The sequence below is a fragment of the Salmo salar genome, chromosome ssa24 (genome assembly GCF_905237065.1).
Source record: "Salmo salar chromosome ssa24, Ssal_v3.1, whole genome shotgun sequence".
Lineage (NCBI taxonomy): Eukaryota > Metazoa > Chordata > Actinopteri > Salmoniformes > Salmonidae > Salmo > Salmo salar.
In genome coordinates this window covers 8,433,622-8,456,819 of record NC_059465.1, presented here as the reverse complement: position 1 = coordinate 8,456,819, position 23,198 = coordinate 8,433,622, and the positions used below count along the sequence as shown (strand labels likewise).

The following is a 23,198-nucleotide window of genomic DNA, read 5'->3' as shown; positions in this document are numbered from 1 at the left end:
GTCAATTTTCTGGTATTGTACTGTGTGTCACTACACAGTACTTGCTTTGATACCATATTTACATTACAGTAGGTGTACTGTAATATGAAATACAGATTTTTACTTGCCACTGAGCTGCCTGTAAGCTACTGTCAAATTCACGATAGCCTCTTTACAGTGAACCAGTAAACTGTGGGTAGGCTACTAGCAAAATTATTATTTCTAAAGATGAAGTAAGTCAGCCCTTGTCTCAAAGCAAGGCCTGAATCACCCATCTTGGTTACCTTGTCATCGTCATCAACACAGTATGTACAGAGGTGACATCATTGACGAAGCATACCCTCCTTCTGACCAAATTCTGTTGACAGATGTGGTTTAGTGCTGTGGACAACACCCCAAGCGCCAACAGCTATTTCAGCGCCATTGACAACTCCTACTCCTCTTGCCACAACAACAGCTCTTTCAGCACCACGGACAGCGTCTATGACAGAAACGCAGACTGTGACAACTGCAGTGCAATCAATTTACAATCTTTTCACCCCAAACAATACGAAGTAGAGATTCTCAAGCATAAGAATCCTGAACTTTTGTCATTGTCTGTGTCCGAAATGGCATCTAAGGGGCCTTGGTCAAAAGTAGTCCACTATAAAGGGGCCCTGGTCAGTGTAGGGAATATAGGGAATAGGGTGCATTTGGCACGCACCCTAGAACCTTTGTTAGGAAGGATGTCCAGATTCTTCGACAGCATTAGCAGCAGGGGTACAGCTGACTGACTCAGACAGGACCTGAATGGCTGCTATAGGGAATCTTTCACACCAGATAACATTCCTGCCTGACTGTGTCTCTTTTTACACTTTCTATCCCAAATGGCACCCTATTCCCTATATAGTGCACTACTTTTGACTAGGGCACTATATAGGGAATATGGTGCCATTTGGGGCACAGCCCTTATTCTAACACAGCTGATGCACAAGGAAGTCATCGTAGGTAGGCCATAGAGGTGGTGGGTGAAAAGAGTTGGAGAGAGAGATAGGAGGACCTGGATGAAGGGCTATAATTGGTTTGCAATGGACAAATATGAAGACATTTTGGAGAAAAAGATAAGAGTGTTCTTCAATGTGCCTTCGGTGTATTCTATGAGACAATGGGATTGGTATATAGCTTTATTGTGTCAGTTCAGAGCTTCAATTCACTTGCCACACATGACTCCAACAGAGCCGCCTGGCTAAAAGCTACAGCATCTTTACATACAGTATACAGCATTGTAAGCATGGAGCAGTCTATTCTCCACCACCATCTGAGCAACATAAAAAATATATATGTGTGTGATTACCAAATGGCACCCTGTTCCCTACATAGTGTACTACTTCTGACCAGTAATGCACTAGGGGAAAGGGTGACATTTGGGAGGCAGTCTTTATCTTTGGATCTACAGGACTGACTGCTACTGAGTACATCAGAGACTTCCCACCTGCTTCATTATCTCAGACAGAGACCAAGGGGTGTGGGGATGGGTAGAGAAGCAGGGGAAGTATGGTTCAGTTACACACTCTGAAGGAAGTTGACGCTGAAACGTCTGTGTGATTCTTTTTTTGACATGCCTGCTGAAGTTTTGTCAATGTTTTTTCACAGTTCCATGTGGAGATGCTAGATAACGAAAACATGCTTAGAGCACTAGTGGGTCCTCGTCAGATTTGCAGCCCAAATATGAATAGTTAAGACAATGGCCTGTGGGTGTGTCTGTGAGTGCAATGGGCAGATAGTGAGAACGTTTCAGACCCCAAAATTAGCCAGGGACGGAATTGGCTTTAGGGGAGAGGTTTAGGTCTTTTTTTGTTTTGTTTTTAGGGCTTTATAAATTATCAAAATGGTTGCTAGACCATCAGAGAGAAGAGTACCCCTTTATTGCTTTAGTAAAAGGTGCCTTGGTAAGCATGGTGGGTACTCTTCTGTTTGCCCAGACCTACAAGCAGTGACATCACCAGACCCGGGCTTTCAGGGCTTTAGCCCCGAATGATTTTAGCTCAGCCTCGAGTCTTTTGCGCTGCTGGGATGGTGTAAAACAAACTAGGCTACACTGCGTTACACACTACAATGAAGACTCCAATCATGAGCCCCAGCCTGCCCTGCCTTTTTAGAGCTGCCTAAAACCAGCATCTCTGTGTATAGTGGCACTTTAGGAGGCGGGGTCAAAGTCGTTTTCCAAAGTCATGTTTTATTCCTCCAAAGAAATTATATTTCGGCGCGTGCAGGCGACTATTCATTTTCTGAAGGAGAGAGCGCAAAGTTGAGAAGGAGAACCGGAGGTAAACTTTGTTAGCTTGCTACTACTATAGTTCATTTTGATTAAAAAAAACGATGTGTTTTGTTAGCCCATGATAAGCCAGATTTGAGTAATTTACATGTTGACTCAAAAGCTAGCTAACTAGGGACTACCCAGCAAATGTTGTGAACACTGAATCCATCTGCTGGAGCTCTGTTCACCACCTGAAAAGCATCACTTAACTAATCAATTACTGTCTAATCAATTACTGTCCAAATATGAGAGTTGAATCAGGCTTAAGTTTCAGTGAACTGCTATTATTTTAAGGAACAGAAATGGTCCCAGATGTGACCTTTACTTTAGCTCAATTCAGGTAAACATATTATTTGTTGTTCATATTGTGTGTGTGTGTGTGTGTGTGTGTGTGTGTGTGTGTGTGTGTGTGTGTGTGCGCGCATGTGTGTGAGGGTTTACGCCATATTGCTACGGCACTGATATTATTCTGTCTCTGTAATAATATAGGGGATAGAGTAAAGCAGAACTTCAGATAGCAAGGAAGAGAGGGGAGTGAGAGAGTGGAGCAGACAGGACAGAGAGAGGAGAACACAGAAGAACCATAGGGAGAGCGAGGGGAGGCCCACACAAGACAGACAGAGGAGCGTTCAGGAGAACAGAGGGAGAGAGAACACATATGGCAAGGACCAAAGCAGCAAGGGCCAGATGATTTGGGTGTTAAGCAAACAGGTCCAAGTCAAGTTAAACTTGCCCACTATCTGCAGCAGCAATTTGGATTGCAGAAAAGAGCTTTCCAATAAAGCTGGTACCAAATTTTTCATTGGCTGGAATATTCTGTTAGCACAAATGATGCGTTTTGCTTTGCATGTCGCCAATTTGGGAAAGGAAAGAGATTGTTTAATAACCACCAGATGCCAAAATTGGAAGAGTGCTCTGGACACTTTCCATGAACATGAGGGCAAATCCTCACACACAAAAAATGTGCTTTCATGGCAATACTACACTGCCTGCGCTACACATGGAAACATAGCAGAACAGTTACAAGTCGCAAATTTCAACGAAAAACAGAAAGAGGAGAATATCTATCCCCGACTTCGGCGATGTCATTTACAAAATAGCCTCCAACACCCTACTCAACAAATTGGATGCAGTGTATCACAGTGCCATCCGTTTTGTCACCAAAGCCCCATATACTACCCACCACTGCGACCTGTACGCTCTCGTTGGCTGGCCCTCGCTTCATACTCGTCGCCAAACCCACTGGCTCCAGGTCATCTACAAGACCCTGCTAGGTAAAGTCCCGCCTTATCTCTGCTCGCTGGTCACCATAGCTGCACCCACCCGTAGCACGCGTTCCAGCAGGTATATCTCTCTGGTCACCCCCAAAGCCAATTCCTCCTTCGGCCGCCTCTCCTTCCAGTTCTCTGCTGCAAATGACTGGAACGAACTACAAAAATCTCTGAAACTGGAAACACTTATCTCCCTCACTAGCTTTAAGCACCAGCTGTCAGAGCAGCTCACAGATCACTGCACCTGTACATAGCCCATCTATAAATAGCCAAAACAACTACCTCTTCACCTACTGTATTTATTTATTTTGCTCCTTTGCACCCCAGTATTTCTACTTTGCACACTCATCTGTCAAATCTACCATTCCAGTGTTTTAATTGCTATATTGTATTTACTTCGCCACCATGGCCTATTTATTGCCTTTACCTCCCTTATCTCACCTCATTTGCTCACATTGTATATAGACTTGTTTTTCTACTGTATTATTGACTGTATGTTTGTTTTACTCCATGTGTAACTCTGTGTTGTTATATGTGTCGAACTGCTTTGCTTTATCTTGGCCAGGTCGCAGTTGTAAATGAGAACTTGTTCTCAACTTGCCTACCTGGTTAAATAAAGGTGAAATAAATAAATAAAAATCTTAGAAGACTAGTAGCAATAGCAATTCTCCTCTGTAAACAAACCATCCCGTGGTAATAACGAAGCAGAAACAAGTAGCAATCGAGGTCATTTCCTTGAGGTTATGAAATTCTTCAAAGTATTTAACCCTTTTCTTCAGTTGTAAAATCCATCATCCCACAGGCCCTACCTCTCTCCAACTTCACAAAATGAAATGGTTGGGTACTGCTCACAACAAAATAACAGTAACAATTGTCAAGAAAATTAAGGAATCTAAAATGCTTGCAGTAATGGCAGATGAAGCCAGGGTCAAACACATTGAACAGTTGGCAGTCTGTGTTAGGTATGTGACTCCAGAGGGTGTTCAAGCGTTTTTTTGGCAGTAACAAGCTAAGGGGTTTTGATGCAAAGCCAATTACAGATTCAATTGAGCAACTGTTAACGTCAAATTATATTCAAATGTGTGGCAAAACCATATGATGGTGCTTCAGTGATGAGTGGGGTAGTTGCTTCTGGATGTTTCTGTAAGAAACATCCGGAAGCAATTTATGCCACTGTTACGCTCATTAATTACATTTGGTATTGTGCCACACCTGCAAAGCCATTCCAGAAGCTAATGAATTGTTTGACATGTTGGAGGGAGGGAATGTTCTCTTTCTTTAGTGGAAGCCTTGTTAACCATCAGAAATTCAAAAAAGTACAGAAACAACTGGGTGTGCAGCAAGCTAAGCTTGTTCAGTTTTCTAACACCCGCTGGGCATGCCAGTTGTAGTCTGTCAATACAGTGTTGGAGAACTTTCCTTCTCTACTTCAGTGCCTGGCCACTGTTAATAGTGCCCTAGCTGTGGGCCTATTGGCAAAACTGTCAAAGTTCTCAACTGTCTATCTCCTTCTGATGTTCAGAAGCCTTCTGGCCACCACTCCACAAGTTCCTCCAAAGGGAAACAGTTGACTTAGCCTATGCAGTCGACTACAAGGAAGCTGTGTGCGATGCTTTAGAAAAGCAAGCACAGAGATGAGACGGCCACGGAGTTGTACGAGAGAACAAAGTCCTTCTGTCAAATCAATGAAATCCCAGAGCCAGCTCATGCAGGAGGGCGAAGGAAACAAAAACGCATGGACGGTTTTGTTATTGTGTCTGCATGTGGGGCACGTTCTGAGGTCAGCAACAGTACTAGTGAACACAAACTATAATTCCCTTGCCTATCCAGAATATTTGCTGAGCTAGATCAACGGTTTTCATCAGTTTGAGCTGACCTGATAAGAGGCATCCAAGCCTGGACGGTTTTGTTATTGAGTCTGCAATCCTAAACTTCTTGTCAGAAGAAGACCTGCAAGAAGTTGCAAACATGTATCATATTCCTCGTGTTTGTTTTTGTGTCATTAAATAGGTAGAAATATTGTGCTGTAACCAATTGGCCTTGGAATCTGTGATTTATTACCACAAATACTATTTTTTGGTATTAATCTCAAGCGTGTTTGGTGCACGAGTTTGTACATATTATCTGCAGAAGCTATGTCTGTGTCCCACTACTCTACAGTTAAAATACAAGCCTACTGCTAATGTGAGTTTACGCAGTTCCAAAATAATCCAAAGGATAGCAGCCTAAAATCCCAATCCTGCTATGTTGCACATAACTAGAACATTATTTCATGTAAAACATTAATTTGTGGTCTAGGCTTCCACCCTTTGAATTATTTTGGAACTGCACAGTGCGCACAGCATTACAAACTCACATTAGTTAGCAGTAATGTGACCAACATTAGCATGAGGCTTTTTATTGACAAATGTTATACATGGTTTCTGAAAACCATTGCAACAAAATAATTATAAAAAATACTTTTCCCAACATTTTCATGGAAAATTATCATCTAGTTATGCACTTGTAGTTTGTACTTGCTAATAGATTTATATAAATATACTGCTCAAACAAATAAAGGGAACACTTAAACAACACATCCTAGATCTGAATGAAATAAATAATCTTATTAAATACTTTTTTCTTTACATAGTTGAATGTGCTGACAACAAAATCACACAAAAATAATCAATGGAAATCCAATTTATCAAAAATCAAATCAAATCAAATGTATTTATATAGCCCTTCTTACATCAGCTGATATCACAAAGTGCTGTACAGAAACCCAGCCTAAAACCCCAAACAGCAAGCAATGCAGGTGTAGAAGCATGGTGGCTAGGAAAAACTCCCTAGAAAGGCCAAAACCTAGGAAGAAACCTAGAGAGGAACCAGGCTATAAGGGGTGGCCAGTCCTCTTCTGGCTGTGCCGGGTGGAGATTATAACAGCACATGGCCTAGATTTTCAAATGTTCATAAATGACCAGCATTGTCAAATAATAATAATCATAGTAGTTGTCGAGGGTGCAACAAGTCAGTAACACAAGAGTAAGTGTCAGTTGGCTTTTTCATAGCCGATCTTTGAGAGTATCTCTACCGCTCCTGTTGTCTCTAGAGAGTTGAAAACAGCAGGTCTGGGACAGGTAGCACGTCCGGTGAATAGGTCAGGGTTCCAGCAGGTCTGGGACAACAGGTCTGGGACAGGTAGCACGTCCGGTGAACAGGTCAGGGTTCCATAGCTGCAGGCAGAACAGTTGGAACTGGAGCAGCAGCACGTCCAGGTGAACTGGGGACAGCAAGGAGTCATCAAGCCAGGTAGTCCTGAGGCATGGTCCTAGGGCTCAGGTCCTCTGAGAGAGAGAGAGAGAAAGAAAGAAAGAGAAAGAGAGAATTAGAGAGAGCATATTTAAATTCACATAGGACACCGGAAAAGACGAGAAATACTCCAGATGTGACAGACTGACCCTAGCCCCCTGACACATAAACTACTGCAGCATAAATACTGGAGGCTGAGACAGGAGAGGTCAGGAGACACTGTGGCCCCATCCGATGAAACCCCCGGACAGGGCCAAACAGGTAGGATATAACCCCACCCACTTTGCCAAAGCACAGCCTCCACACCACTGGAGGGATATCTCCAACCACCAACATACCATCCCGGGACAAGGCCGAGTATAGCCCACAAAGATCTCCGCCACGGCACAGCCCAAGGGGGGGCGTCAACCCAGACAACCCATGGAGGTCTGGATTTGGAGTCACACTCAAAATTAAAGTGGAAAACCACACTACAGGCTGATCCAACTTTGATGTAATGTCCTTAAAACAAGTCAAAATGAGGCTCAATAGTGTGTGTGGCCTCCACGTGCCTGTATGACCTCCCTACAACGCCTGGGCATGCTCCTGATGAGGTGGCGGATGGTCTCCTGAGGGATCTCCTCCCAGACCTGGACTAAAGCATCCGCCAACTCCTGGACAGTCTGTGGTGCAACGTGGCGTTGGTGGATGGAGCGAGACATGATGTCCCAGATGTGCTCAATTGGATTCAGGTCTGGGGAATGGGCGGGCCAGTCCATAGCATCAATGCCTTCCTCTTGCAGGAACTGCTGACACACTCCAGCCACATGAGGTCTAGCATTGTCTTGCATTAGGAGGAACCCAGGGCCAACCGCACCAGCATATGGTCTCACAAGGGATCTGAGGATCTCATCTCGGTACCTAATGGCAGTCAGGCTACCTCTGGCGAGCACATGGAGGGCTGTGCGGCCCCCCAAAGAAATGCCACCCCACACCATGACTGACTCACCGCCAAACCGGTCATGCTGGAGGATGTTGCAGGCAGCAGAACATTCTCCACGGCATCTCCAGACTCTGTCACGTCTGTCACGTGCTCAGTGTGAACCTGCTTTCATCTGTGAAGAGCACAGGGCGCCAGTGGCGAATTTGCCAATCTTGGTGTTCTCTGGCAAATGCCAAACGTCCTGCATGGTGTTGGGCTGTAAGCACAACCCTCACCTGTGGACGTCGGGCCCTCATACCACCCTCATGGAGTCTGTTTCTGACCGTTTGAGCAGACACATGCACATTTGTGGCCTGCTGGAGGTCATTTTGCAGGGCTCTGGCAGTGCTTCTCCTGCTCCTCCTTGCACAAAGGCGGAGGTAGCGGTCCTGCTGCTGGGGTGTTGCCCTCCTACGGCCTCCTCCATGTCTCCTGATGTACTGGCCTGTCTCCTGGTAGCGCCTCCATGCTCTGGACACTACGCTGACAGACACAGCAAACCTTCTTGACACAGCTCGCATTGATGTGCCATCCTGGATGAGCTGCACTACCTGAGCCACTTGTGTGGGTTGTAGACTCCGTCTCATGCTACCACTAGAGTGAAAGCACTGCCAGCATTCAAAAGTGACCAAAACATCAGCCAGGAAGCATAGGAACTGAGAAGTGGTCTGTGGTCCCCACCTGCAGAACCACTCCTTTATTGGGGGTGTCTTGCTAATTGCCTATAATTTCCACCTGATGTCTATTCCATTTGCACAACAGCATGTGAAATGTATTGTCAATCAGTGTTGCTTCCTAAGTGGACAGTTTGATTTCACAGAATTGTGATTGACTTGGAGTTACATTGTGTTGTTTCAGTGTTCCCTTTATTTTTTTGAGCAGTGTATTATTGTAACAGTGTAACGGCTCTCGTTGATGGTAGGAAGAGTAGACCAAAGCGCAGCGTGGTAAGTGTTCATGATACGTTTATTCAAGAAACACTAAACAAAATAACTACAGCAACAAAACGAAAGCGAACAGTTCTGTCAGGCACAGACACTAAACAGAAAACAAGACCCCACAAAACCCAAAAGGAAAATGACAACTTATATATGATCCCCAATCAGAGACAACGATAGACAACTGCCTCTGATTGGGAACCACACTCGGCCAAAAACAAAGAAATAGAAAACATAGACTTTCCCACCCGAGTCACACCCTGACCTTACCAAACATGGAGAAATAATAAGGATCTCTAAGGTCAGGGCGTGACAAACAGTAGCTACGCAATTACCTAACACCATATTCCATGGGCTTACTGAGCACAATTCATTGAATTTATATTAAGAAGTGTTGATTATTTGTTGTCAGGAGAGCACAGCATATGAAAGAAAGCAGTGAGATATGCAACATAGCGTTTTGTTTCTGCTACATCTTCACTGCTAGCATGCGAGGCCAAGAGTGCAGGCCTCTTCATTTTGAACGTGCAGGTATCAGTAATTCCGTCCCACGGAATACAGTACCGTACTATATTTTTGGAGCGCCAAAACCCCTTTTTAACCACATGTGAGTACATGATATTTTTGTTTCTTGTTCATTAATATATTGTGAGACGCTCCTTGTGAGGTTATATTTGTTGCAGCCGTTAGTGGGAATACTGTACCAATCTAACTGGTATATGGTAGTTAGTAAGAATACTTTACCAATTGAATTGGTATGTAGTAGTAGTGCCCCATCAATAAAGCATGTATAGGGGACAGATTAGAGTGGCAGCAAGTCTGAGCATTTTGACATGTTCTTTTGGTCTATTTTGGCCTGTAGTCGCTACCAGTTTAAAAAATGAATCTGTCTGTTTACGCTAGATATATCAGGTTTTTTGCTTGGGCTGCATCTCAATCCACCGCACTCACCAATGGGTGCCTTCCGCATCAGCGGTGGAAGGTGGCCGAGCTACAGCGGTGTTTGTCAGACCATGAGACATCCCAAAAATCTGTCTTCTCGCGAAAATATCTGTAGTGTGCAAACGTTTGTGGTGTCTCCGATTTGCTCTACGACCCTTACAAGTGTCACGGGACTCGTCTGAAGTTGGTAACGCCGATCTGTCAACTTCTGTCTGTAGAGTCCAAAACACTTTTGGCTACACACTAATATGGAAAGGTGAGACTCTCACAAACACCTACAAGCCTCACAAGACTCATCTGAAGGTAATACAGTACCAGTTAAAAAAAAATATGGAAGTATACACTGAGTATACCAAACATTAAAGTGCCTGTTCAAAGGCACTTAAATCTTTTGTCTTGCCCATTCACCGTCTGAATGGCACACATACATAATCCATGTCTCAGTTGTCTCAAGACTTAAAAATCCTTTGTTAACCTGTCTCCCCTTCATCTACACTGATTGAAGTGGATTGAACAAGTGACATCATTAAGGGATTATATCATTCACCTGGTCAGTCTATGTCATGGAAAGATCAGATGTTCCTAATGTTTTGTATGCTCTGTGTATAGTGAAAATAATAGTGATAGCTTTCCCACAGAAAATATGTAAATCAGGCAAAGACTTGTCCACGTAGACCATTTACGGTTTCCAATCTCTCCAAAAGAATGTGTTGATCAATGGTGTTGAAAGCGGCACTAAGGCCTAGGAGCATGAGGAAAGAAGCAGAGCCTTGGTCTGACGCCATTAAAAGACATGGTAAAAATTGTGTCTCCATTGATCCGAGGTCCTGGCAGTTCTGGACAACTGAGTTTTGGAGAAATACGCATATTCAAAGAGGAGTCCGTAATTTTCTTTCTAATGACCATGATCTTTTCGTCGAAGAAGTACATTAATTCATCACTGCTGAAGTGAAGGACATCCTCACTTGGGGAATTTTACTTTTTAGTTAGCTTTGCGACAGTATCAAAAATATATTTTAGATAGTTTTTATTTTCCTCAAACAGGTTGGAAAAGTAAGCTGATCGAGCAGCAATGAGAGCTTTTCGATATTGCACGGTACTGTCTTTCCAAGCTAGTCAGAAGACTTCCAATTTGGTGGGGCACCATTTCTGTTCCAATTTTCTGGAAGCTTCCTTCAGGGCTTGTGTATTTAATGTATAGCAGGGAGCTAGTTTCTTGTGACAAATGTTTTTATTTTTAGCGGTGCGACTTCATCTAGGGTATTATGATAGGTTAAGTTTAGATCCTCGGTTAGGTGGTTAACTGATGTTTGTACTCAGGGGTCCTTGGGTAGGTGGAGGGAGTCTGGAAGGGCATCTACGAATCTTTGGTTTTCTGAGAATTTATAGTGCTGATTTCGATAGTCAAATCAAATCAAACTTTATTAGTCACATGCGACGCCTGTCATAATTACAGCCGTGTTGAAGAGACCAAACTGCAGCAGGTGAAATGTAGATACTCATCTTTTTTAATATATAAGAGCAAAGTATCCACAGGAAAAAAACAATAAACAAAAACGACTAACAGGCTAACAGGCTACGTACATACCAAAGACTAGCAGTGTTAGCACAACCACCCACAAACCCAAGTGACAAACATGCTCCTAAATATATGAAACCCAATCAGGAACAACGATAACCAGCTGTCCCTGATCGGGAGCCACACAGACCCACATAGAAATACAACACCCAGAACACACATACACAGGCATACTCTGCCACGTCCTGACCAAAACTACACAACAACACCCTCTGCTGGTCAGGACGTGACAGTACCCCCCCTAAAAGGTGCATACCCCGAATGCACCTAAAAAAAGAAACCACAAAATCCCCCAAAACCACAACAAAAACAAATACAAATACCCCCTAAACAATAAGGGAGGGAAGGGAGGGTGGCTGCCGTCAACGAAGGCACTGTGCTACACCCTCCCTCCCCAACCCACCTATCCTGGAGGTGGCTCTGGTTCCGGCCTCCTGCCCTCCAGGTTGTAGGCAAACTCATTGGGGTCCGGGTCGTAGACAGACTCAATCCGTTGTGGATCGTGGGCAGGTTCCTTCATTTCCACGCTTTAGGCAGACTCATTCAATACACAGTTAGTCACATTCAGTTCTGAGTCGCAGGTAGACTCCTTCGGTTCCGGGTCGCAGACAGACTCACCCGGTTCTGGGTCATAGGCAGACTCCCTCGGTTCCGGGTCGCAGGCAGACTCCCTCGGTTCCGGGTCGCAGGCAGACTCCCTCGGTTCCGGGTCGCAAGCAGAATCCCTCGGTTCCGGGTCGCAGGCAGAATCCTTCGGTTCCGGGTCGCAAGCAGACCCGCTCGGTTCCGGGTCACAGGCAGGCTGCCTCGGTTCCAGGTCGCAGGCAGTCTCCCTCGGTTCCGGACTAGACACTGTTGCCGGATACTCTAGACTGCACACTGGTGCCGGATACTCTGGACTGCACACTGGTGCCGGATACTCTGGACTGCACACTGGTGCCGGATACTCTGGACTGCACACTGGTGCCGGATACTCTGGACTGCACACTGGTGCCGGGCTCTTGAGGCTGGGCCGACGCACTGGAAGCCTGGTGCGTGGGGCTGGTAGAGGTGGTACCAGGCTGAAGACACGCACCCTAGGGCTAGTGCGAGGAGCGGGAACAGGCTGAATAGGACTAGGCCGACTCATGGGAAGCTTGGTCCGGGTTGCTGGTACTGGTCGTGCCAGACTGGAGGAACTCACTTCCGGGATAGCACGAGAGGCGGGAACCAGAAAGACTGGGGCATGGAGGCGCACAGGTGGCCGTGACCTCACCGCCTGCACAACCCGTCCTGGCTGGATGGAACTAACAGCCCTGTACGAGCGGGGTGTTGGTACAGGGCGAACTGGGCTGTGCAGGGGCCTGATGGTTAACGTGCGAAGAGCGGGAGTAGGGTAGCCTGGTCCTAGGAGGCGTACCAGCGACCAGACGCGCTGTGCAGGCATCCTCCTACCAGGCTGGATGCCCACTCTAGCACGGCATCTGCGAGGGGCTGGAATGGCGCGCACCGGACTGTGCGTGCGTATGGGCGAGATAGTGCGCACCTCAGCGAAACACGGCGCCCTCCACTCCATACGTTCCTCCATGAACTCACGGGTAGCTGGCTTATGGCTCTTCCTAGGCCTAGCCAAACTACCCGTGTGCCCCCCAAATTTTTTTTATTGGGGGTGCTTCTCCGGCTTCCTCGCCAGTCGTGTACCCCGGTAGTGTTCCCGGTCCTCACCAGCCATTCTCCACGGGCCCTTTCCAGCCAGAATCTGTTCCCAAGTCCATTTCTCACGAGTGTCCATGTCGAAGTCTATTTCCTCAGAATAGTCCATATATATATTCAGCGTCCTGCTCCCTTTTCCGCTGCTTGGTCTTGTTGTGGTGGGTGGTTCTGTCATAATTACAGCCGTGTTGAAGAGACCAAACTGCAGCAGGTGAAATGTAGATACTCATCTTTTTAATATATAAGAGCAAAGTATCCACGGGGAAAAAAAACAATAAACAAAAACGACTAACAACATGCTAACAGGCTACGTACATACCAAAGACTAGCAGTGTTAGCACAACCACCCACAAACCCAAGTGACAAACATACTCCTAAATATATGACTCCCAATCAGGAACAACGATAACCAGCTGTCCCTGATCGGGAGCCACACAGACTCACATAGAAATACAACACCCAGAACACACATACACAGACATACTCTGCCACGTCCTGACCAAAATTACACAACAACACCCTCTGCTGGTCAGGACGTGGCAGCGCCGAATACAATAGGTGTGTACCTTACAGTGAAATGCTTACTTACAAGCCCTTAACCAACAATGCAGTTTTAAGAAGAAAAAAGTAAGAGATAGCAGTAAATAACAATAGCGGGGCTATATACAGGGGGTACCGGTACAGAGTCAATGTGTCAATGTGTGGGGGCACTGGTGTCGAGGTAATTGAGTTAATTATGTACATGCAGGTTGAGTTATTAAAGTGACTATACATAGATAATAACAGTGTAGCAGCAGCGTATGGGGGGGCGGGGTGCAAATAGTCTGGGTAGCCATTTGATTAGCTGTTCATATGGCTTGGGGGTAGATGCTATTTAGAAGCCTCTTGGACCTAGACTTGGCACTCCGTCACCGCTTGCTGTGCGGTAGCAGAGAGAACAGTCTATGACTAGGGTGGCTGGAGTCTTTTAGGGCCTTTCTCTGACACCGCCTGGTATAGAGGTCCTGGATGGCAGGAAGCTTGGCCCCGGTGATGTACTGGGCCGTACGCACTACCCTCTGTAGTGCCTTGAGGTCGGAGGCAGAGCAGTTGCCATACCAGGCAGTGATGCAACCCATCAGGATGCTCTCGATGGTGTAGCTGTAAAACCTTTTGAGGATCTGAGGACCCATGCCAAATCTTTTCAGTCTCCTAAGGGGGAATAGGTTTTGTTGTGCCCTCTTCACGACTGTCTTGGTGTACTTGGACCATGTTAGTTTGTTGGTGATGTGTCCGCCAAGGAACTTGAAGCTCTCAACATGCTCCACTACAGCCCCGTCAATGAGAATGGGGGCGTGCTCGGTCCTCCTTTTCCTGTAGTCCACAATCATCTCCTTAGTCTTGATCACATTGAGGGAGAGGTTGTTGTCCTTGCACCACACGGTCAGATCTCTGACCTCCTCCCTATAGGCTGTCTCATCCTTGTCTATGATCAGGCCTACCACTGTTGTGTCATCAGCAAACTTAATGATGGTGTTGGAGTTGTGCCTGGCCGTGCAGTCGTGAGTGAACAGGGAGTACAGGAGGGGACTGAGCACGCACCCCTGAGGGGCCCCCGTTTTGAGGATCAGCATGGCGGATGTGTTGTTACCTACCCTTACCACCTGGGGGCGGCCTGTCAGGAAGTCTAGGATCCAGTTGTAGAGGGAGGTGTTAAGTCCCAGGGTCCTTAGCTTAGTGATGAGCTTTAAGGGCACTATGGTGTTGAACGCTGAGCTGTAGTCAATGAACAGCATTCTCACATAGGGGTTCCTTTTGTCCAGGTGGGAAAGGGCAGTGTGGAGTGCAATAAAGATTGCATAATCTGTAGATCTGTTGGGGCAGTATGCAAATTGGAGTGGGTCTAGGGTTTCTGGGATAATGGTGTTGATGTGAGCCATGACCAGCCTTTCAAAGCATTTCATGGCTACAGACGTGAGTGCTACGGTTCGGTAGTCATTTAGGCAGGTTACCTTAGTGTTCTTGGGCACAGGGACTATGGTGGTCTGCTTGAAACATGTTGGTATTACAGACTCAGACAGGGAGATGTTGAAAATGTCAGTGAAGACACTTGCCAATTGGTCAGCACATGCTCGGAGTACAAGTCCTGGTAATCCATCTGGCCCAGCGGCCTTGTGAATGTTAACCTGTTTAAAGGTCTTACTCACATCAGCTGCGGAGAGCGTGATCACACAGTCATCCGGAACAGCTGATGCTCTCATGCATGTTTCAGTGTTACATGCTAGTAACTGGAGTATCTGTTAGCATCAGCATTTGTAGGTTCAATTACAGTCTCAAAATGGCCAGAAACAAAGAACTTTCTTCCGAAACTCGTCAGTCTACTCTTGTTCTGAGAAATGAATGTTATTCCATGCGAAAAATTGCCAAGAAACTGAAGATCTCGTACAACACTGTGTACTTCTCCCTTCACAGAACAGCGCAAACTGGCTCTAACCAGAATAGAAAGAGGAGTGGGATGCCCCGGTGCACAACTGAGCAAGAGGACAAGTACATTAGAGAGTCTAGTTTCAGAAACAGACGCCTCATAAGTCCTCAACTGGCACCTTCATTAAATAGTACCAGCAAAACACCAGTCTCAATGTCAACAGTGAAGAGGCAACTCCGGGATGCTGGTCTTCTAGGCAGAGTTGCAAAGAAAAAGCAATTTCTCAGACTGACCAATAAAAAGAAAAGATTAAAATGGGCAAAAGAACACAGACACTGGACAGAGGAACTCTGCCTAGAAGGCCAGCATCCCGGAGTCGCCTTTTCACTGTTGACGTTGAGACTGAGGGGGTATAAGCTGTAGACCACACTATTTACCTAGAGAGTTTTCATTTATATTTTTCGTAGCTGTCAATTTACCTCCACAAACCGATGCTGGCACTAAGTCCGCACTCAATGAGCTGTATAAGGCCATAAGCAAACAGGAAAACACTCATCCAGAGGCGGCGCTCCTAGTGGCTGGGGACTTTAATGCAGGCAAACTTAAATCAGTGTTACCTCATTTCTACCAGCATGTTAAATGTGCAACCAGAGGAAAAAACTCTAGACCACCTTTACTCCACACACAGAGACGCGTATAAAGCTCTCCGTCGCCCTCCCTTTGGCAAATCTGACCATAATTTTATCCTCCTGATTCTTGTTTACAAGAAAAAACTAAAGCAGGAAGCACCAGTGACTCGGTCAATAAAGAAGTGGTCAGATGAAGCAGATGCTAAACTACAGTCTGCTAGCACAGACTGGAATATGTTCCAGGATTCCTCCGATTGCATTGAAGAGTACACCACATCAGTCACTGGCTTCCTCAATAAGTGTATAGATGACGCCGTCCCCACAGTGACCAAGCAACACAGAAGCATGCATGAGTGCATCAGGCTTCTTAACAGCTTCTACCCCCAAGCCATAAGACTCCTGAACAGCTAATCAAATGGCTACCCAGATCATTTGCATTGTCCCCCTCCTTTTACACTGCTGCTACTCTCTGGTTATTATCTACTTTAACTCTACCTACATGTACATATTACCTCGACTGACCTGTGCACATGTGACAAATAACATTTGATTTGAAATTTGATTTGATTTGAAAAGGGAACCAAATTATTAGGGTGAGGCACATGGGCTACTAACAGTTTACTACACAACATACACTTAGTATTACTTTCTTAGCTACAGTATACATATCTCCCTGGCATATTCAATCATTTATGCAGCATACAATACATTTTTGGATTCACCTAGTTGTGCTTTGCTCACTTGAACAGGAAGGTGGCGCTGCGGTCCTTCGTGGGCAAATTTTGTCATCAAACTTTCTCTGGATTGATGGTGCTTTTAAGACACCTGGGAACTCTGAAACGCTATCGATACCTTGTAGTCCATGCCCCGACGAATTGAGGCTGATCTCAGGGGAAAAGGGGGTGAAACTCAATATTATGAAGATGTTCCTAATGTTTTGTATACTAAGATTGTACATTACATTAAAAAATTGCCAAGCAACCAGTAGGCTTACATGAGGGAAAACCAATGAATAAATCATTCTGGCATGGCATTCAGGGACATAAAAGTTGTAGCTTACCATTTAAAAGAGTTGCAGCCTCCTCGATGCTGTGTTGAACCTCATGAGAAGCATCTGATTCCAATCTCATTCCTGGCGAAATGTACTTGTCATATCCATCTCAAATGCCAGCTAGACAACCTGGGATTTTTGTTCATGTAATATGCTCTGTGTTCAGAGTCTGTGTTTGGAAGGCCCGGCAGCGTTACATTGGCAAAACAGGGCAGTGTAATTTATATACCATTTGTTATGTTTATGAGGATACAAAACTGGGAGGGCACAAATTCTGCCCTAATACAGTTGAATACAGTTCTGTCTAGCTTCTGAGGGCCGAGCCAATGGCTGACAGCTAGCTAGATTTATCTCCCCAGAGACCACCAAAGAAATATGCTGGCATAGAAGACCCTCACGGTTCCCCACTAGAGACCAAGGAATAAGCATAAAATGTATTAATAATACCCTCTTCTTCCAAACATTTAACTGGATTTAGATTTGAGTATGGCTTCTTGTGAACAATTTCAAGAAATGTACTGTATCATTATGAAATTATTAGCATTTTTCTGGATCAAAAAGGGGCTTGGTCAGTTGTCATCTTGGCAGTGGAGAGAATATTTCGCAGTTTTAAAGGGTACCTGTCACACTCTGACCTTAGAGATCCTTTTAATTCTCTATTTTGGTTAGGTCAGGGTGTGACTAGGGTGGGTACTCTAGTTTTGTATTTCTATGTTGGCCTGATGTGGTTCCCAATCAGAGGCAGCTGTATCTCGTTGTCTCTGATTGGGGATCATATTTAGGCAGCCTTTTCCCACCTATTGTTTGTGGGATCTTATTTTGAGTCAGTGCATGTAGCGCATCTGTCGTCACGGTTTGTTGGTTGTTTCTTTTTTGTTGTTGTTGGTTGTAAAGTTTCACAAAAATAAAATGTGGAACTCAGAGCACGCTGCGCCTTGGTCCAATCCTTACATCAATGATCTTGACAGAAGATCCCACCACAAACGGACCAAGCAGCATGGCCAGGAGGAGCAGGGATCCTGGGCACAGGAGAGAAGGGAGTGGAGGACTTCCTGGACGTGGGAGGAAATCATGGCAGGAGACAAGAGCCTGCCATGGAAGCAGGCGGAGGCAGCGAAGGAGGATCAATGACGACTCCGGGTTCGCAACCACGACGGAAGCCCGAGAGGCAGCCCCAATTTTTTTTTGGGGGGGGGCACACGGGGTGGTTGGCGGAGCCAGGGTTTAAACCAGAGCCAACTCCACGTACTCAGCGTGGGGAGTGTGTGACCGGGCAGGCACCATGTTTTGCTGTGATACGCACTGTGTCTCCAGTGCGCATCCACAGCCCGGTGCGTACTGTGCCAGCTCCCCGTACTTCCCGTGCGAAAGTGGGCATCTGTCCAAGACGGGTGGTGGACGAGTATATCCTGTACCAGCTCCATGCACCCGGCCTCCAGTGCGTATCTCCAGCCTGGTACGTCCTGTGCCTGCTCCTCGCACTCGCCCTGAAGTGCGTGTAACCAGTCTGGTGCCACCTGTTCCAGCTCCACGCACCAGGCCTCCAGTGCGCCTTCACAGTCCAGAGCTTCCGGCGACAGTTCCCGGTCCGGAGCTTACGGTGAAAGTTCCCGGTCCGGAACCTCCTGAGACGGTCCGGAACCTCCTGAGACGGTCCGAAAACTCCTGAGACGGTCCACGGTCCGGAACCTCCTGAGACAGTCCACGGTCCGGGAACCTCCTACGACGATCCACGGTCCGGAGTCCCCGGCAACGATTCATGGTCCGTAGCTTCCGGCGACAATCCATGGTCCGGTTCCTCCGGCAACGACCCACGGTCCAGTTCCTCCAGCGACGATCCACGGTCCGGAACTTCCGGCGACGATCTACGGTCCGGAGTTCCCGGCGACGATCCTCGCACCAGAGTCGGCACCCGAAGATAAAGCAAAGCAGTGCGACACAAACAACAACACAGAGTTACACACGGAATAAACAAGCATACAGTCAATAACACAATAGAAAAAAGTCTATATACAGTGTGTGCAAATGGCGTGAGGATGTAAGGCAATAAATAGGCCATAGTAGCGAAGTAATTACAAACTAGCAAATTAACACTGGAGTGATAGATGTGCAGATGATGATGTGCAAGTAGAAATACTGGTGTGCAAAAGAGCAGAAGAGTAAATAAAAACAATATTGGGATGAGGTAGGTAGATTGGATGGGCTATTTACAGATGGGCTATGTACAGCTGCAGCGATCGGTTAGCTGCTCAGACAGCTGACGTATAAAGTTAGTGAGGGAAATATAAGTCTCCAGCTTCAGCGATTTTTGCAGTTTGTTCCAGTCAATGGCAGCAGAGAACTGGAAGGAAAGGCGGCCAAAGCAGGTGTTGGCTTTGGGGATGACCAGTGAGATATACCCGCTGGAGCGCGTGCTACGGGTGGGTGTTGTTATCGTGACCAGTGAGCTGAGATAAGGCAGAGCTTTACCTAGCATAGACTTATAGATGACCTGGAGCCAGCGGGTCTGGCGACGAATATGTAGCGAGGACCAGCCGACTAGAGCATACAGGTCACAGTGGTGGGTGGTATATGGGGCTTTGGTGACAAAACGGATGGCACTGTGATAGACTGCATCCAATTTGCTGAGTAGAGTATTGAGACTATTTTGTAAATAACATCGCCGAAGTCGAGGATCGGTAGGATAGTCAGTTTTACGAGGGTATGTTTGGAGGAGTGAAGGAGGCTTTGTTGCGAAATAGGAATCTGATTCTAGATTTAATTTTGGACTGGAGATGTTTAATATGAGTCTGGAAGGAGAGTTTACAGTCTAGCCAGACACCGAGGAATTTGTAGTTATCCACATATTCTAAGTCAGAACCGTCCAGAGTAGTGATGCTAGTCGGGTGGGTGAGTGCGGGCAGCGAACAGTTGAAAAGCATGCATTTGGTTTTACTAGCATTTAAGAGCAGTTGGAGGCCACGGAAGGAGTGTTGTATGGCATTGAAGCTTGTTTGGAGGTTTGTTAACACAGTGTCCAAAGAAGGGCCAGATGTATACAGAATGGTGTCGTCTGCGTAGAGGTGGATCAGGGAATCACCCGCAGCAAGAGCGACATCGTTGATATATACAGAGAAAAGAGTCGGCCCGAGAATTGAACCCTGTGGTACCCCATTGAGACTGCCAGACGTCCGGACAACATGTCTGATTTGACACACTGAACTCTGTCTGAAAAGTAGTTGGGGAATCAGGTGAGGCAGTTATTTGAGAAACCAAGGCTGTTGAGTCTGCCGATAGGAATACGGTGATTGACAGAATCGAAAGCCTTGGCCAGGTCGATGAAGACGGCTGCACAGTACTGTCCTTGAGCGTGGCTGAGGTGCACTCGTGACCAGCTCGGAAACCGGATTGCACAGCGGAGAAGGTACGGTGGGATTCGAAATGGTCAGTGATCTGTTTATTAACTTGGCTTTCGAAGACTTTAGAAGGGCAGGGCAGGATGGATATAGGTCTATAACAGTTTGAGTCTAGAGTGTTACCCCGTTTGAAGAGGGGGATGACCGCGGAAGCTTTCCAATTTTTAGGGATCTCGGACAACACGAAAGAGAGGTTAAACAGACTGGTAAAGGGGTTGCAACAATGGCAGCGGATAATTTTAGAAAGAGAGGATCCAGATTGTCTAGCCCAGCTGATTTGTACGGGTCCAGGTTTTGAAGCTCTTTCAGAACATCTGCTATCTGGATTTGGGTGAGGGAGAGGCTGGGGACGCTTGGGCAAGTAGCTGCGGGGAGTGCAGAGCTGTTGGCCGGGGTTGGGGTAGCCAGGAGGAAAGCGTGGCCAGCCGTAGAGAAATGCTTATTGAAATTCTCGATTATCGTGGATTTATCGGTGATGACAGTGTTACCTAGCCTCAGTGCAGTGGGCAGCTGGGAGGAGGTGCTCTGATTCTCCATGGATTTTACAGTGTCCCAAAACTTTTTGGAGTTAGAGCTACAGGATGCAAATTTCTGTTTGTAAAAGCTAGCCTTTGCTTTCCTGACTGACTACGTGTATTGGTTCCTGACTTCCCTGAAAAGCTGCATATCACGGGGACTCGATGCTAGTGCAGTCCGCCACAGGATGTTTTTGTGCTGGTCGAGGGCAGTCGGGTCTGGAGTGAACCAAGGGCTATATCTATTCTTAGTTCTAGATTTTTTGAAAGGGGCATGCTTATTAAAGATGGTGAGGAAATTATTTTTAAAGAACGACCAGGTATCCTTGACTGACGGGATGAGGTCAATATCCTTCCAGGATACCCGGGCCAGGTCGACTAGAAAGGCCTGCTCGCAGAAGTGTTTTAGGGAGCGTTTGACAGTGATGAGGGGTGGTCGTTTGACCGCAGACCCATAGCGGATGCAGGCAATGAGGCAGTGATCGCTGAGATCCTGATTGAAAACAGCAGAGGTGTATTTGGAGGGCAAGTTGGTCAGGATAATATCTATGAGGCTGCCCGTGTTTACGGATTTATGGTTGTACCTGGTGGGTTCCTTGATAATTTGTGTGAGATTGAGGGCATCTACCTTAGATTGTAGGACTGCCGGGGTGTTAAGCATATCCCAGGTTAGGACACCTAACAGAACGAACTCTGAAGATCGATGGGAGGCAATCAATTCACATATGGTGTCCAGGGCACAGCTGGGAGCTAAGGGGGGTCTATAACAGGCGGCAGCAATGAGAGACTTATTTCTGTAGAAATTCATTGTTAAAATTAGAAGCTCGAACTGTTTGGGCATAGACCTGGAAAGTATGATAGAACTTTGCAGGCTATCTCTGCAGTAGATGTGGACAATCAGAGTGGACAATCATCTTGTGGACAATAAGAGACTTACACCTGAAGACGAAAGACAAGACCATGAGCGATACCCATCTGAGATACCCAACGGAGACCTTCAACACGTAAATAACAAACAATAACAATTCTGACCCATGAGAGCGGCAGTTCGGGGCAAGGTGTTAGGGCTAAACTAAGCGTAGTTTACAAATGCATCCAAGTGTTGCTTTTCTCTCTTGCTTTTCTCTCTCTCTCTCTTTCTTTAAATCTCCATCTTGTGTAACAAGTGTCATATTGTGTTGGTCCGCTAGGGATCTTTTGGCATTGTATTACGTTCTAACCAATAACCTAGACTGTTTGTGTATCTTATGTTATCATTTAGCTTGTTCGTAAATAAATAATCAACTCAATTTGTGTGGTATGGAATGATTAGTGAGACCCGGGTTTGTGCAGATTTACAAATTATACGATGTTCAGAATGAGACTGATGAGGAAATTACTTAATTAATTAGTGACTGCTATGAAATCGATATATTCTGATATTATTTGAGTTAATTCGGGAAACAGTAACTCATTAAACAAACTTTCCCCGTGGTGTCCCAGGTTACTGAGTTAATTTTTACATGATTCATTTTATCACGTAATTATAAACATAGTTCATTATTTGATAAATAGTATGGCATCACATTAACGATAACAACGTCACGACACAGATTTGCACACTTTGGCCGCATTCTCTCAACCAGCTTCATGATGTAGTCATCTGGAATGCATTTCAATTAACAGGTGTGCCTTGTTAAAAGTTAATTTGTGGAATTTCTTTCCTTCTTAATGCGTTTGAGCCAATCAGTTGTGTTGTGACAAGGTAGGTGTAACAGTGTAGGTTCCGTCCCTCTCTTCGCCCCAACCTGGGCTTGAACCAGGGACCCTTGCACACATCAACAACTGACACCCACGAAGCATCGTTACCCATCGCGCCACAAAAGCCACGGCCCTTGCAACGCAAGGGGAAACCCTACTTCAAGTCTCAGAGCGAGTGACGTCACTGATTGAAATGCTATTAGCGCGCACCACCGCTAACTAACTAGCCATTTCACATCGGTTACATAGGGGTGGTATACAGAAGATAGCCCTATTTGGTCAAATACCAAGTCCATATTTTGATAAGAACAGCTCAAATAAACAAAAAGAAACGACAGTCCATCATTACTTTAAGACATGAAGGCCAGTCAATATGGAACATTTCAAGTGCAGTCGCAAAAACTATCAAGCACTATGATGAAACTGGCTCTCATGAGGACCGCCACAGGAAAGGGAAGACCAAGAGTTAGCTCTGCTGCAGAGAATAAGTTCATTAGAGTTAACTGCACCTCAGA

General features: G+C 46.0%; 1 long non-coding RNA gene across 1 annotated transcript; it reads right to left on the bottom strand.

Moving 5' to 3' along the window:
* Positions 1 to 6,847: 6,847 nt before the first annotated feature.
* Positions 6,848 to 17,729, bottom strand: LOC123730415 (uncharacterized). Its single transcript, XR_006761812.1, has 3 exons — positions 17,043 to 17,729; positions 16,724 to 16,863; positions 6,848 to 6,872 (listed from the first exon to the last, which is right to left on the bottom strand). It is a non-coding gene; the product is annotated as an uncharacterized lncRNA (long non-coding RNA).
* Between the last annotated feature and the right edge of the window lie 5,469 nt (positions 17,730 to 23,198).